This window comes from Camelus dromedarius, chromosome 3 (assembly GCF_036321535.1).
Source record: "Camelus dromedarius isolate mCamDro1 chromosome 3, mCamDro1.pat, whole genome shotgun sequence".
Classification (NCBI taxonomy): Eukaryota; Metazoa; Chordata; class Mammalia; order Artiodactyla; family Camelidae; genus Camelus; species Camelus dromedarius.
The window spans coordinates 27,687,301-27,698,981 of NC_087438.1; the positions used below are offsets into that span (position 1 = coordinate 27,687,301).

Below are 11,681 nucleotides of genomic sequence, written 5' to 3' on the forward strand. Positions count from 1 at the left end.
AAAGACAGAGACAGAGACAAGGACCATCTTTTCCTCTTTTTATAAGGCCACCAATCCTATGCTATTAGGATCCTATCCTTATGATCTTATTTAACCTTAACTACTCCTAAAAACTCTGTCTCCAAATATAGTCATACTAGGGGGGAGGTAGGAATTCAACATAAATTTTTTTTTTGTTGGTGGGGGATGCAAATTATTTAAAATCCCAAGTGATAGATTTCTTATTTATTCACATTCAACTTGATGTTGTTTTATTTGGCCCCTCTTTCTAACTTGCTGTTGCCCTTTGGGCTTTTATTTGGTGGAGTAGACACCTATATAACTGTATTGTCATCTCTTGCCCCTACACTTTTTGGGAACTCTATCTTTACATGGAAAAATGGATGGACTCCAAAATTTTTCCCACCCCAAATCTATTAAGATGTTAATAAGAACAAAGAGTTCTTCTATTTGTCAAGATTTACCTCATTGAAAGGCAGTTTGGGTTATAATAGTAATATTTTCTTGTATCAGAAAATGTGTCCATACAGCAGAAGAGCTGGCTCTCCTTGTTTGTTTTAAGCAGTTGACACTGGGAATTTGGTGTTTAGTTCTGGATGCTAGACCTAGAGGGACTCTGATTCACTGACATTTGTCCTATAGGGATGGTGAATGGTTTCCGGAGCATGATCTACGAGGAACAGTTGATATTCTTAGAAGAAGATGTAGGGGAAATGTATCTGATTTTAAATGTTTAAAGGCCCATCATATGAGAGAGGAAGTAGGGTCATCCTGAGTGCCCTCAAAAAAGAGAGCAAGTATTAATCATAGATGTGAGAGGAAGGCAAATTAGTTTATGAGGAAGAAACTTTGAACAGATAGATCTGTGCTAAAGGAGGAGTTCTTTGAATCATGACATAGAAAGCTTTTCCTCGTTGACAGCCTTCAAGCAGGGGAAGAATAAATACTTCATACCAAGGTCACTGCCCAAGATTGAATGTGTCCTCAGGCAGTGGAACTGAGTGTAAATAGCAAGGAATGGTTCTTAAATTGTGAAGCACTATTTGGTGCACTGAGAAGGCTGATCTCTGGTTATAAAGTGCTGTGCTAAGCATGTATCATGTCTGTATTAATTTCCTAGGTATACCGTAACAAAGTACCAAAAACTAGGCGGTATCGAACAACAGAAATTTACCGTCTCAACGTTCTAGAGGCTAGACGTTCAAAATCAAGGTGTTGGCAGAGCCATGTTCCCTCTGAAACCTACAGGGGAGAATCTTTTCTTGACTCTTCCTGGATTCTGATGATTGCCATCAACCGTGACATTCTTTGGCTTGCAGCTTTTTCATACCCATCTTTGCCTCTGTTGTCAGATGGTGTTCCTCTTTTCATGATATCAGTCATGTTTGATTAGGGCTCACTCTAATGATTTCAACTTAACAACATCTACTAAGACCCTATTTCTAAACAAGGTCACATTCAGGGGTTGGGATTCCAACATATCTTTTTGGAGGACACAATTCAACTTGTAACAGTGTCTGCAGGAGGCTGACATACTGTGCTTTCATGCTGGGCCTGTTCCAGCCATGTTCAGTTATCTAGGCAAATTAATTTACTTCTCAGAACTTCAGTTATGCTTCTGTAAAGTGAGAGCAGTAACTTTCTCTGGCCAGTTGACGAGGTCTGATGTGACTACGTAAAGAGTTAACACATGGTTATGTAATCTCAAAACCTCTCCTATAGAGATATGTTTATCGTAACTCAATATAGGTACATTTCCCAATGATAACTTTTTTCCCTTTGAGCACAATGAAAGCATGAAGTGCTTAATCTTTAAGACGTATAAAAAAAATCTCATGGGCACTAACCGCAAAAGACCAAAAAATCAGGATCTGCAATAAAAGCATGAGAAACAGCACAGCTTTCTTTCATTTTGCAGGAGTCTGAGAAAATCAACTAACTTGATTCAACACAATTTACCCAGTCCACATGAAGAAAAGGAAAACACAAGAGACCTGTTTTAGGAATTTATTCCAAGATTTACGATCTAATTTTTCATTGTGACACTTTGTTCCCACAACATCCTATTCAAAGACTTTCTGGTGACCTAAATCAGTCATTTTCTTTTAAAAGCCCTTGTTTTCCATCCTGTCATTTATTTCCAGTTGCTCTTTGTGCTCACTGTTGATCACCATCAGTGATAATTTGGGGAGGCATGCAACATGTTTGCAAACAAAGGGGATGAATGGTCTGGCATTTGAGGGAGGACTAAAAAAAGACATTTCAGTCTGGAACCACGTGAGCTGGAAGAATGCATTCTCCCCAGCTTAAAGTAATGGGTACGGACTGAGAATGGTAAAAAACAATCTTGAAAAAGAAGAACAAAGTTAAAGGAGTCATGCTTCTTTGAAAACTTATTACAAAGCTACAGTAATCAAGACAGTGTGGTACTGGCATAAGGATAGACATATAGATCAATGGAATAGAACTGAAAGTCCAGAAGTAAACTCTTACATTGATGGCAAATTTACTTTCAACAAAGGTGCTAAGACAATTCAATGGAAGAAAGAATAGTCTTTTCAACAAAGTGTACTGGGACAATGGCATACAAAAGAGTGAAACTGGATATCTGCCTCCCACCATACCCAAAAATGAACTCAAAATGGATCATAGACCTAAATGTAAGAACCACACCTAGTAAACTTTTAGAAGAAAACATAGGCATAAACCTTAGGCAATTAAAAAGCAAATAAATAAAAGAAAAAAGTAGATTGGACTTCATCAAAATTGAAAATTTTGTGCTGTAAATGACACAATAAAGAAAATTAAAAGAGAACCCATAGAATAGGAGGAGGTATTTGCAAATCATATGTCTAATAAGAGGCTTGGATCCAGAATACATAAATAACTCTGACAACTCAATGCTATAAGGACACATAGCTCAATTAAGCAAAGAATATTTGAATAGACTTTTATCCTTAGAAGATACACAGATGGCCAATGTGCACGTGGAAAAGAGGCTCAACATCGCTAGTCAGCAGGGAAATGTCAATAAAAGCTACATGAGATCCCTACAACTTCATACTTACTAAGATGACTATAACAAGAGATGGTAAGCAAGTATAGCGACAGGAGGAAAGAGTTGGAGACTTCTCTGAGCCCTAACCGTCCAAGATGATTTCATCGGGCATATAAGGATTTTAGACCAGGGAAAGATGATTTGAAACAGAGGTAAAAGTTCCAGCCAGCCTATAACAGCCAATACAAATACCCAGAGTATGAATCACCGATCAGACATTCTCCGTATGCCCTGTGGCCTGATGAGGGGAGGGGCCAGGGTCTTGGAAAGCAGAGTATTCATACCCAGCTGATGGAGCATTTTCAATAGATCATAGAAAGAATACCTGGAATTTGCCAAGAAGTATAACCTCCATGTGATTATAGATGAGATTTACAAGCTATCTGTGTTTGAAAAATACATTATATTCCACAGTGTTCTGGGTGTGGATGAAAAATGTCACCTGGCATGTCACTAACTAAGGATGTTGTAGCCATCCAGCCACTGCAGCCACTGTAGCTGCCCTCAGCTGTGAGGGGATTCAAGATGGAGAAAAGTAGGAGACTGGCCCTGGATAGTTAAGGTGCTTATCAAAGAAATGACTTCAATGAGCCCAGACTCTTGCCACTTCCCATACATAGGAAAGCGCTAAATTCATCAACTTGAGATGTCTGGTTTTCTTTAATTAACAGTAATCTCGTGATGTTCTGACTGCCTGGTTTTTGTTGCAAACTCCTATATATCTTGGTTCCTCCCTAACCTCTTCTGAGCAGTCCCTCAGAGCCATCTGAACAGCTGTCTTCCAGGCTTACGTCCTCAGAAAATCCACCAAATAAAATATAATTCTCAAATTTTTGGTGGTGTGTTTATTTTCCATCAACACGGGCACAGAAAGTTTGCCTGGCCTCAACACTGTCATCTGAAGCACCAGTAAGGATGTTGGCATCTCTGGCTTCTTCTTTGGAGCTCTGTGTACCAACAATGAGGAGATGGGCTCTGCTGTGAGCTCCTTCAGCTACCTCCGCAGCATCTCTGGCATCGCCCAGGACAAGCTGTGTTGGCTGCTCCAGAACAGAGAACAAACCGACAAAGTCTATCTGCCCACTAACCCCTCCCAGCTGCAGGCAGCTCACAGGTACATTATTAATGAGTTGAAGGCATTGAAGATCCCCTTTCTCTACTGTGGCTCTGGCCTCTATGTCTAGATCAACTTGGAAAACTTCCTGGACCTGTGTACATTTGAGGAAGAGTGGCTCCTCTATTGCCGCTTCCTGGACGACGAGCTGATGTTGTCCTGTGGGGAGACCTAAAAGTGTAAGGAGCCTCGAATTTTCCATCTGATCTTGGTGGGTAAGTTCATCCAGTTAAAACTCACCATGCATCAGTTCTATCAGAAGCTAGGGGAGCAGAAGTAGGATTTGATAGTGAAGCAACTGGAGGATGTGCAGAGGGAGTAAGCTCTCTGCCCCCCAATCAGTTACTCCAGCCAGTCACGCGCTCAGGGAGGCCCTGCTGTCAGCCTCTGGTCCAGAAGGCTGGGGCACTGAACTGGTGCTATCACTGAGCCAACAGTAGGCTCCTCCAGGAATAGGCTCACGTGAATCAGTCATTAGCCTCCTTAAGCTGAGGATCTGTCATGTTTGGAAGCTTTGCATCTTTTTAGTTTTTGCAAACTGTTGTGTGTGCAAAACATTTTTATGAGTTTGGGGTGGAAAAGTCTACAGGAACAAAAGGAGCTCCCTGGGGCCCTATTTAGATGGGTTTATTTTTGTGTTTGATGTCTTATAAATTCCACATTCTCTTAAATTGCAGGCCCGTTCTGTTTCTTGGTCTTACTCTTATAATCACCTTTGGGAGCTAGATGATTTTTTTGTCCTTTTAAAACTTTTAAAGTGGATTGCATGTGAAGAATAATGTCTTCTAGTCCTGAAGGGACAGGCCAGAAAGGAAGGAAAAAAGATGATCTCTAACTGATGGAGCAACATTGCAGGCGTTGGAGGGACTGTCCCACAGAATCCTGACAAAATCATACCCTCCTCACTCATGAGCGACTGAATGGAAGGATGGGGGTATAATTCCAGAAGTTTCTGCTTCCAATTATCAGTTCTTTCCATTCTTGCTTTTTCAAAGGTTTTAAAAAATGTATCTTGTGACAAGCCTGGGGTATTCCATTTCCATCTCTGGTGTATTCAGCTGCTCTAGTCACAGCGCCTGTGAGTTTCTCTGCAAACCCCTTGTGTACCTGAGCTTTAGTCTGAGCACTGATGCCATGAGGTGAGCAGACAGGACTAACACCATTTTACAGACGATGAAAGAGATTTGAGCACCAACTGGTCGCTTTGGCCAGTCACTTGGGTTTGTGGCCATTCTTCATCTCTTGGGTCTAGGTTTGGTGGTTCTTGTTCTTCAGTGACAAATTTCCTTAAAAAAAATCGACCAAAAGCAGCATACCAACAAATCTTGATTCTTTGAGTTTTTTTTTGCTTTTTTAAAATACTGCAGAGTTCTTTAGAAATTGACTACAGCTGTTAAAAACAGAAAGGGAATTCACTGGAAAGATGAGGGAACTATTGTGACCTGAGATGCTCTTGGGATCTCTGAAGCAGCAGCTAACAGCCTCATCAGGGCAGTGTTCCTGGGATGGAAGGGGTGGTGCCTTCTGTGGAAGGGATAGGCTGTTTCTGTCTTCTCTTCTACCAAGATTCAAATAATAGAGTGGGGAAAAATAACATTTTTGTATCTAGAAGCATGGAATCTCCATTTATTTAGGCCTTTAATTTCTATCAGCAATATTCTTTCAGTTTTCAGTATAAAAATCTCATACACATTTTGTTACCTTTATCACTATACTACGCTTTTCATGTTATTTAAAATGTATTATTTATTAATTTATTTCCTAATTGTTTGTTGCTAGTATATTGAAATAGCTGATATTTGTGTATTGTATCTCCTATCTATCAAAAACATTGAAAGCTCTGAGATTTTACCCTACTTGCAACCGAACAGGTTTCATGGATGTTGACAGAAGGCATGGGAAACCAGAGTCAGAGACAAATGACAGCTCATTATTCACAGTAATAGCAGTATTCAGAGTCTTACTTTTGCTTTGGTTTCCCAAGTTCTGCTTCCTGTAGGGTAAAGTGATGAGGACCAAGAGATGCCTGCACATGCGGTAGGATGTGCTGTAGGAGAGGAAACCCACACTTAAGGAAACTGATTCTTTTATAATGAGTGGTAAGCCTGCCTGAACTCTGGCCCTAAGGGAGGCATAATTTTTTACTATACTGAGTAGTTAACAAATCTATGCTTTGCTCTGGAGGGAGACATTATCACCGTCATCCATGGCTGTTCACTGTACACATATACACATGTATCCCTGAAAAAGATAGCCTAGAACAAAGTCAGTGTCCCTGTTTGCAAGACAGGTAGAAACATGAGAAACCCAGGAAGAAATCATCTCCTGACAGCATCTTGTGACCTCATTAAATTCATTTATTAGCCCGAGTAGCTTGGGTTGGGAGACTTTGAATTATCACTGTATACAACCATGTTGCCTGTAAATAATGATGATTTTCCTTCTTATTTTTCAATATTTATCTTTCACTTATTTTTCTTTTCTAATTGCAAGCCTAGAATCTCTAGTATAAGAATTTGGGGGCTACATCTCTCAACTGGATTCTTTCTCCTGACCTGAGGCATGCAAAGTCTTTCATTTAAGGAAACTAAAAATAGTAAGAAAAAGAAAGAGAAAGAGTAACACACAACAGGGAATTCTCTTCCCCAGATTTCTCTCCTTGCATGTTTGGCTCATTGACTTTCCAGGTGAGGACTGGGCAGCTCTGCCTTCACTTCTTTTGCAGTCTGGTTTTTGCTGTCTCTACTGACTCGAATGAAATGTCTCTTTCCGAAGGCACCTGGAACCTCATAAAAGGAATCTTCTCTGGCGCCATCTCAGGCCTCATCTTCCCCACTGAGATTCTTTTAACCATTTCTCTCTTCTTGAAATGGCTTCTTTTTCTTATAAATGATTGGTATGGTTTCTCTGCGTCCTTGTCTATATACCTTTTCCATTATTTCTCTGGCTTTTTTCTGGCTCCCCTTCCTCTTTCTGCCCTATTAGCTGTGGACAGCATCAACATTTTCCAAGCTGCCATGGTAAACTTCTGAGGCATTTTTAACTTTTCCTTATCCTTCAGTTCTGAAATCAACATTTCCTGATAATACTGGGACCCACATATTTTGTAGTCACATTTTGGAAATATATGAGAGAGCATAATGAGAGTTCAAAATCTTTGTATAACAGATAAGGATCCTGAGCTCAGTGAGTAAAACCAAGCTTTTACATCCATTTCTTTTCTTCTTTTTCTCTCCATGGTGATCATTCTAGGTCAATCCATTAATGCTTATCTAGATTGTTGTCACAGATTCCTATATTATATGCCAATTTTCTTAAAATTCTTCTTTGATTATTTGTTAGTTAACTAGATAAGATGTTACTCTTTAATAAATACTTGTTGAACATTTGTTTCACCCATGTTCCAGGCTCTGCAGTAAACATGACAGGTAGAACTGTGCTACCCAGGCTGCATAAAGTTTATTTTTCAGCTTCTTGTAGAGGAGATGGATGATAAATAAACAACAACAACAAAATGTATGTGTCTCTGTGTGAGAAGGAAATATGTTAGGTAATAAATGAAGAAAACCAAAGCAAAGTATAGGATGATGGTGTAGGAAGTGCTATTTTTGATCTATTCCTATTTGAAGACCATGTTGAGCAGGTACAACAGTGAAGTGAGGGACCCAGCTAAGCAACGATCTGAGGGAAAAGCCCATCAGTAATAATGCACTAAGCAGCAAGTGCAAAGGCCCTGAGGCAGGAAAATCTTGCTGTATTTGACAAAGAGCAAGAAGGTCAATATGGCTGAAACAGAACAAATCTGTGACAATTGGTAGGAGATAAAGTCAGCAAAGATACAGAATAGCCAGGTCATTAGAGCCTCCCTATCCCAACCTGTTCAAACAAATTTCCTCACATTTCAATGAATAAAATTCAAATTCCTTGATTGGGTAACCATGTCTCCCCACTGGCTATTTTCTTTGAACTTTTCCAACTTTACTTTCATGAATTCTTCACAGCAGTCCAACTAATCTATTCATCAGAACCCAAGTTACTTTTCATGGCTCTGCTACTAGAATGTTTTTCCTCCCCTGTGCAATCTCTGACTATTGAAATTGGCAGGATCTTCAAGATCTAGTTCAGATCTCTTCCAAGAATCCTGATCACCAGAGCCAGAAAGCCCTGCTTGTGAGTTCCATGTATAAAGTTATATCTTCACGTTAGACTTTGTGTGCGTTTTGTCTTTTCTATAGTGCATTCCAAGCTACTAGAGACTTGCGCATCACGCCTTTGCATCCCTTTTGTATCTGGTGTAGAGCTTTATAAATATTAAAATGTGATTTAGAGGTAATTTGGTTAAAGAACCACATGTTATATAGCTTCAGAAGAAAAATGCAAAGTTGAGTCTTTCCATCTGCAGGATAGAATGGGGGAATGATAGAAACATATAATTTACTTCTAGATTGTTAGTTAGCTGATACTGAATAAATACTTATATGAATGAGAGAATGTCATAGAAGAATTGTCTAGGTCTTTTTCCAAGTGTAGTAAATTCTCACATCCTTAAACAAAAAATATATTTTAATTGCTTTTTATTTGGAGGACTAGACTGTGTAAACTAATCCATCACTTATGAATCTCCCACTGTAAATAATGCAACTAAAAAACTGTAGATGTCTTAGTATACATTTCCTTTAAGAGTTCCAGTACTCTCACAAGGTTTTATCAGTATTATTGTTGACAAGGAAATTGTATAGCTTGTTACAAACACATTTAGGAAATCGGAATCAGTTTTATCTCAAGCCTTTCACAAACTCATTTTCAAGACCTGCTATAATTTTGATATCTCAGAGTAATCCAAGTAACTTTTTGTCTAGTTTCTCTCTTTTTCTTATTCCTTTCTCTTTCATTTCAAATTGTGAGTTTTCTTGTTTGATGTTTTGTTAAAAGCATGTATACTAATTTTAAAGATCAAACAGTATGCAATATATATAATAAAAAATATCATTCTCATAGAAATATTACTAGCATTTTAACATAATATTCTTTAATCTGTATTTCTGTAGTCAGTTCCCACTTAACTCTAAGGACTATATTTCTGGTTTCAGAAGGAACTCATTATCTTCCACTGAAATAATAAGAGAATTATGTTTCCATGAAATAATTTAATAAATAATGTTGAACATTTAAGGATGATTTAATATTTGACATTAACTTTTCAGTAGAAAATATTTGGCCAAGTGTGACATAGACACTACACACACACACACACACACACACATATGTATTTATTGAAGTATAGTCCATTTACAATATTGTGTTACTTTCTGGTGTATAGCATAGAGATTCATTTATACATATATAGTTCCTTTTCATATTCTTTTTTCATTAAAGGCCATTAACAAGGTATTGAATATAGTTCCTTGTGCTATACAGTAGGACCTCGTTGTTTATCTATTTTATATATAGTAGTTAGTATCTGCAAATCCCAAACTCCTAATTTATCCCTCCCTATTCCCCTTCCCCTGCTGATAACCATACGTTTGTTTTCTGTGTCCGTGAGTCTGTTTCTGTTTTGTAAATAAGTTCATGAGCGTCTTTTTTTTTTTTTTTTTTTAAGATTCCACATATAAGTGATAGCATATGGTATTTTTCTTTCTCTTTCTGGCTTACTTCACTTAGCATGACCAAGAGAGGAGAATGGAAGTTCATCTTAAAATCTAGGAAATGTGTATATATAGTTTGTTTATTCTAGTTTGTAAAAATCTCTTTTTGTGTGTGCTACTCACTCCTAGGCATTCTCTGAGAATCAAAATTAAATCTATTAGGTGGTTTGGAAAGAATATCCCATGGCTACTTATCTTCCTACTGAGTACCTGCCCCAGTGGTTACCTCGAAGGCTTAAAACTCCTGGAAATACATAAGTTTGTGGAAGTTTTATCCCAAGTAGAATATTTTGATAATGCATCATTTTGGATTAGCTGAATTAAAACTAAATATGGCTTCCTTTGAAAGAGGCCAAAGTATAAGAAGGGGAGGAAAATAGGAAAGATGAGAGGGAGTTTACTGTTGCTTTAAGTGACTAAACTGAAGTGATTTTGATATGAATGATGCCTCAAAGCTGTAGGAACAGGTAGGGACAATATCTTACTTTTCATTTCACCAGCTATAGAAGTAAATGGAACTTGGTCTACCTACACAACTTTCAAAGCACAGAAAATTTAAAGCATCCAATAATGGTGGTTTTCATGAAATAAAGTCTATAGAAAGCAACGTTTCCACGAAACATTGACAAATGATAGGCAAAAATGTCTCACAAACCCACTGATATTTTTTGGTCTCTCTTTTCTCATATTTTTTAAAAATCACACATAAAATGATTGTAGGATAATGGATAAAGGGGAATTTTGAACTAAATGGAAAACTTTGTCTTTGAATTAATATTGCCTCAAATCTCAAGTATCAGGAGCATTTGCATTTTGAATAGAATTTTAAGCCATACTATCATGAAAGAAAAGCAATGAAAACATGTTTGCTATTGCTAAGAGTCTGGAAAACAGGTGAAAATGCAAGAAATAAATCAATATAATTGGATTTTTTTTAGCCAATTATTACTGTGTGGGTGTGTTTTTATAATCTAACAGTATTATTGGATACACTGGACACAAAATAATTCAGTGGTATTTTTTTTGTTATTTTTTTAATTTCATAAATAGTTAATAACAAATTGGACAAAAATTTGATGCCATTTAATTATGATGATAAGTGTACTTAGCAAGTTTTGTTCTTGAATTGTTTGTGTTTAATTCCATAAAGAGCCCACACTGCTGCTATAGCATAATTTATTGTTGTAGCAAATAGTCCCTGACCAAGACTGATAATTTAATATTAATATTAGGCAGATCTATCATTTCATGTGAAAGTTACATGGAAAAAAAAAACAGGATAACTCAAACAACTGTGGAGGTTTTCAATATCTAGAAATTTGACAATATGTAGATTAAATGTTCAGATAATTATTTCAATATTTTAAAATGTTGAGGTAATCTTTAGGTATAAAGTCATATTTCCATTTCTCCACAAACTAAGTGATTTTTTTATTTATAGGGTTTGCTTTAGATAACAGCACTTCACAGCTAGAAAGGTTTTGCAGCAGCTCTCGAAATTCAGACAATCAACACTCCTAGAGCATCGGCTTACAAAATGAATTAGAAATCTATCCAAAACAGGACAGATAAATGACAAGTTTCAAATAAGCAGGATTTCCAAATTCATCACTAAATCATTCCCAGGGAAAAAACGACTTAAATTCTGATTGATTCTAGATGAATCAATCTAGAATTCAAATTGATATGAGATGGTATGTGATGGTGGTGGTGGGATTGGACTGAAAAGCGTTCATTCTTTTCCTACAAGTTTTACTGAAACATAATGGATGCACAACATTGTACAAGTTTAAGATGTACAGGATAGTACTTTGTTTATATGCATTATAAAATGATGACCACAGTAAGCTTAGTGAACATC

General features: G+C 37.4%; 1 pseudogene; it reads left to right on the plus strand.

The window, feature by feature from the left end:
• The first annotated feature begins 644 nt into the window (after positions 1–644).
• Positions 645–4,494, plus strand: LOC116149632 (probable inactive 1-aminocyclopropane-1-carboxylate synthase-like protein 2; annotated as a pseudogene).
• The last annotated feature ends 7,187 nt before the right edge of the window (positions 4,495–11,681 follow it).